The sequence below is a fragment of the Tamandua tetradactyla genome, chromosome 11, assembly GCF_023851605.1.
Source record: "Tamandua tetradactyla isolate mTamTet1 chromosome 11, mTamTet1.pri, whole genome shotgun sequence".
Classification (NCBI taxonomy): Eukaryota; Metazoa; Chordata; class Mammalia; order Pilosa; family Myrmecophagidae; genus Tamandua; species Tamandua tetradactyla.
The window spans coordinates 12,166,580-12,172,119 of record NC_135337.1 but is presented as its reverse complement, the minus strand read 5'-3'; the positions used below and the strand labels follow the sequence as shown (position 1 = coordinate 12,172,119).

The following is a 5,540-nucleotide window of genomic DNA, read 5'->3' as shown; positions in this document are numbered from 1 at the left end:
CTTTGTCTCTCAGACAAACTTAATTCTTTCCTTGCCTGGGGCAGTTGGAGTGTGAGAAATCTTGCAGTTGTAAAAAGAAAATCCTTTTCAGAGCAGGACCCCAGTTCCTCGGGCTTGTTAATCAAGAGCTTAAGTTGGTATGTTGCTCTATGTATCTCCAGGTCCTATGTGCCCCCTCTTTTTTTAGGGTCCAGACCTTTTCAAGTATTTTGTACTGTCTGATCCAAAAAACCTCTGGTTTCCTTTTTTCTCTTTCTTTTTTTTTCCATCACCCCATCCCCTCTGTGCTGGGGCAAAAACTAGTAACTTTAGTTTTTCTTCAAGGTTTATCTGAGCTGGGGGCCTATTTTTAGTACTCAGAATTTCTTAATTAATTCCTCAATTCGACCTTGGTTGAGTTCAGCCCCTGCTGCTAGTAAAATCTCTTTCCTTTCCCCTGTGGGAACCAGCCTGTGGGGGAGGGGCACCTGTCTCCTTGGCTTGGGGGACTCATGGGGTTCTGGGTGGGATCACAGCTGGTCCAGCTAGTCCAGACTGGTATATGCTGTATGTCCAGTCACTGATGTGGCCCTAGCTATTGTTCTATACTGTTCCTGGCTATTCACTAGCTGCTATGGGGTTGAACTAAATTGCACACCTCACTAAGCTGCCATCTTGGGCCTCACTCTCAATGTTTCCTTTTTTAAAGGATTCCAGTCAAGTAATAATGAGCCACCTGGAATGGGTGGAGTCACAACCCCTTCTATTCAAAAGTTAATACTCACAATTGGGCGAGTCACATCTCCATGGTGATAACTTAATCAAGTTTTCTAATTATAGTACTGAATAGGGATTAGAAGAAATGGTGTTCCCACAAGATTGATTAGGATTAAAACATGGCTTTTCTAGGGCACCTAAATCCTTTCAAACTGGCCATTCCACCCTCTGGACCCTAAAGAACACATTTTTCCCATGTACAAAATATATTCATTCTATCACAATATCAGAAAGCCTTAACACATTTCAATAACAATGCAAATACAATATAAGGTTAAAACCAGTACAAAGTCTCATCAAAGTCAGCTACAGGCATGGTCTGTCCTAAAACAAAACTCTCCTCTGACTCTGGACCTATAAAAACTTAGAAGAAGTTATTCACTGCCAATATACAAAGGAAGGACAGTTATAGGAAACATATTCCCATTTCCATGGGGAGAAGTTGGAAGGAACCATAGGTCACCAGATTTAAGCATGTTTGAAACCCTGCAGGGCAAACTCCATTAGATTTCAAAGTCTGACAGTCATTTATCTTCAGGGCTTAGAAAGTGGCAGCACCACCCTTTCCAAGGGCCTACACAATGGCCTGCCTATCTCCAAATGTTGAAATATCATTATGCCTTTATAAAGACATACATATCTTGCCATATCACAAATTTGTTTTAATTCCTATTTTTATAATAATATTTCAACATATTGGATTTCTTTGTAGTTTTATGTATTTTATTTTATACATTTATTATTATAAAAGCATTATTCTGAGAAATAGTTATAGACTTCCAAGGGGTCCTTGGCACAAAAGTAGCTAGGAATCAGTAGGGAGACTTACAGAAAAGAAAAAGGATGTGGCCTAGTAAAGCATAGGATCTTTCTAGTTTTCAGAACAAATGTCACACAGAAGATCTGGAAGGGGTCTTAGAACACCCTGGAGACAAAACCTATTCTATGGATGATGGTGAAGGATTTCAGGCATCTATACCAGTCACCACCTCATCTGGAGCTGAGCCTCCACCTCAGGTTTGCCCTGTGTCCTCGACACACACAAGTTTGTACAAATAGTGGTGAAAAATGGTGAAACTGACATTAACCACAGCAGAGAATATGGGCCAGATCCAAGTTCTGAGCCATCATTTGCATGAAGCTGTTGTGAAGTTGGAATTGTAATTAGCTATTCCCAAATACAAGTGGTGGATTCTTGCCTGATGCGTTCAATGACCAATTCCTGAGACACCAGGGTTTCAAAGACAGAAAAAGTTTATTGCTAGGCATGGAGCAGAAGATCAGATGGCCTATTAGCCCAAAATCTGTCTCCCCCTATAATTCTGAACAGTTTTATAGTAATCTAGAAAATATAATATAGTATCAAAAGATAGGTTTTAGGATAATGAGCACAAGGGCTCCAGATGATATAATTAAAGGCGATCTAACTGTTGAGCATGCAAAGATGGATTACATGCTTAGTCATAGAGTGTATGTTAGAAATGGTGACCTTAATATGACGATGGGTGTGATTCTTTTAAAAATTAAAAAATTTTTTAAAACATAACAACATACAGACATGGACATTCTTACCATATGATTATTCCATTATTGGTATATAATCAGTAACTCACAATATCATCACATAGTTGCATATTCATCACCATGATCATTTCTTAGAACATTTGCAACTGTGCATGTCAGGTGGACATATTTGGTGAGATTCAATTTCAGTTATCAAGATAGCTTTGGAATTAAGGTGGGCTAATTGGAATCAAGGTGGGTTAGTTCTGGACTGACCCAAGGCCCCTCATTGATAAACATTATGGGCAATCTTTAGTGATCACAAGTCTCCAAAGTTGAAAAACTGGATAAAATGGGTACAAGTGAGGGTCAGTCACAAGGTTTTTGCAATCACAAATGCGTAAGATAAAGGTTATACAATCATTATCAGAGATCAAGACAGTTGGATTATTGTTCAAAGATTTCAGTTATTTCCTTCTGTCTACTGCAATATACCAGAAAGCAAAAATGAATATTTATATATTGATTCAGCAACCATAATCATACCTTAAACCCCAAATCCTTGCTTTTGTAGCTTTACTAATGCTTAAATCCCAGTTTTGCTCAGGAAACTACAAAGAAGAAACAAATAACAAGTGAGGCAGGCTGACATGTCGAGGATCCCTTGTGGTGCTAGTTAAGACCCCTGCCCCTATGGGAAAGGAGGAACAGGGATAAACAAGTCATGCTGACACCACAAGTCTGCTTCTCTTCACCAGATAGGCCCATTCCTACACCAATGTCCTGCTGGGGCAGGTTTTGCAAGTTTATAACCCATGACCAAGGGCATCCAACCCCAGACAACTGCATAGCGCACATCTTCCTTATCACCCTCCCCATTCCCTCTGCACCCTTTTTTTGTGGTTGTAAGCTCTCATATGAACTGCTTTTCTGACACTGCCTTGAGAAGCAATTTTATTTAGTTCTGCTTTGTACATTCATGACTTAACTTCATAAACTTATTCTGCAATTTGGTTTTCAGAGTCTGTGCATTCTGTTCTGAACTTAGCACCCTCTCACAACATGTTCGACAGCACCTGCCTCCCCACAACCCACTTGTTCTGTATTCACTCTGGGAAAGGTTTGCTCAGCATTCCTTCTCCACCAGCTTTCTTCTCCCTCAAAGGAACTGAGTACTCTTTAGCAACTCTCCCCTCCCCACTTTTTTTTTTTTAACGTTTTTTATCATGAAATAGAAAATATATGGAGAAAAGCGATACACTTCAAAGTACAGTTTAACAAGTAGTTATAGAGCAAATTTCAAAGTATGGAGTAGATTACAGCTCCATGATTTTAGGTATTTCCTTCTAGCTGTTCTGATAAGCTAAAGACTAACAAGAAATATCAATATGATTCAATAGTTGTAATCATATCTTCACAGTTACAACTCCTCCCTCTCATTTGATCCTCCTCCCAATCTTCAGGGATGTTTGGGCAAGAATCATTCTAACTTCTCCATGTTAAAAAGGTTTGTTGACATTGTAGGGTAGTGGGATGCAAACGGTTGATGTCTTTGGAAGGACTGAGTGATACAGACTATTTTACCTCATTTGTTTTACTCATCTTTCTTTGCCCTGGGTAAAGGGAGAGTCAGCAACAAGGTTTTCTTTTCCTTTTTCTTCTTTTTAATGGAACACTTCATGAATTTGAATGCCATCCCTGTGTAGGGGACATGCGAATCTTCTCTGTGTCATTCCAATTTTAGTACATGTGCTGCCGAAGTGATCACAACAACAAGGTTTTCAGAATCACAGTCACACTGTAGAAGTCTTACAGTTATACAATCATCTTCAAGAATCAAGGCTATTGCAATATAGTTAAACAGTTTCAGGTGCTTCCTTCTAGCTATTCTAATACACAAAATACTAAAAAGAGCTATCTATATACTGCATAAGAATAACCTCCACAATAACCTCTTGATTTTATTTAAAATTTCTTATCCTCTAAAACTTTATTTTTTCTCATTTCTCTCCTCTCCCTTTTGATCAAGAAGGTTTTCTCACTCCCATCATGCCAGGGCTAGGCTCGTCCCCTGGATTTATGTCCCTTGTTGCCAGGGAGATTGACACCCCTGGGAGTCATGTCCCACGTAGGTCCTCCCTGCTCTTTATTTCCGCTTTCCACTACTCACTTCTCATTTCTCTTCATCTTTGTCTTCCCCACTTTATCCTGCCCTGTTGTGCCTACCCAATCCAACATTATTCCTCTCCTTTTCTGCACTATATCTCTCAACCAAAAAGGACCCTACTCATGGCTGGAAAGGTCAAGAGTAATGTTGAAATCCACCTGTATATAGGAACAAAGCTGTACATTCTAGGGAGAAATTAGACTCCATAACAATAGGCTTTTGGAAGGGAGAAAGTGCGTCAACTCACCTTTGCGTTCCTTGGCCTGTTGCATATGTCACTGGTGCCAGCAGAACCTGTTCCAGGTTAAGTAGTCTCGATACCAAAAGAATTTAGAGATGAGAGAGGCCAGTAAGAATAAGTAATGAAGTTTATTAAAGAAAGAGAGAGAGTACACATTAAGGAGATAACATGGATGTGTTCAAGGGAGAGACACCCACTGAGTACATGTGGGTTAGCTTGATTTATTTAAGCAAAAAACCTTAGAAGGTTTTTACTGGTTGCAGGTTTCCATAGTAACTTTCAGACACTAGGGCTTACATGGTTTGTATTTACCTCATGCTTACAAGGCTAACACTGCTTCAGGAAGAGATAACTATTGATGCTTGTGACCAGCCTGTCACACATCCAAAATTTGTCTTTGGGCAGATGTTTAACAATTTTACAACTCTTAAGCTTTCTGTTATTAACTATGAGTTTGCTTCAGGCCCATGATTTTACAAGCTTTTATGGTTTGGGAAAATTTGGGGGCTTTAGCAGGAATTTTGTCCCATGAAACTTGCAGTTTGCATTTCTTACTTTGGAGTGAGATAAGAAACAGGCACTTGCTGTTGTCCATTAACTCTTCCAAGAGTTGGATAGGAAACCAGAGATTTGCAGTTGTTTGATTCTGTCCTACTTTACATGGAAGGCACTCAATGGATATTTGGTTAATTGAATTACTGGAAAAGCACTAGTGCTGTCACTCCACAGCTCCTCAAAGTCTCTTTTGTGATTTCCACCAAGTTGTCATTTAAATTTCACCTTCCAGAAAGATAGACAATAAAGACTGAGATGGTATAATCTAGGAATGCCTAGAGTGTACAATGATATTGATCAAATGTACAAATTAAAAAA

The 5,540-nt window shown here is 39.3% G+C and overlaps 1 non-coding gene across 1 annotated transcript; it reads right to left on the bottom strand.

Annotated features, from left to right (window-relative positions):
• Positions 1-3,920: 3,920 nt before the first annotated feature.
• LOC143651067 (U6 spliceosomal RNA) lies at positions 3,921-4,027 on the bottom strand. The gene has a single exon (XR_013159812.1). It is a non-coding gene; the product is annotated as a U6 spliceosomal RNA (small nuclear RNA).
• Positions 4,028-5,540: the final 1,513 nt, after the last annotated feature.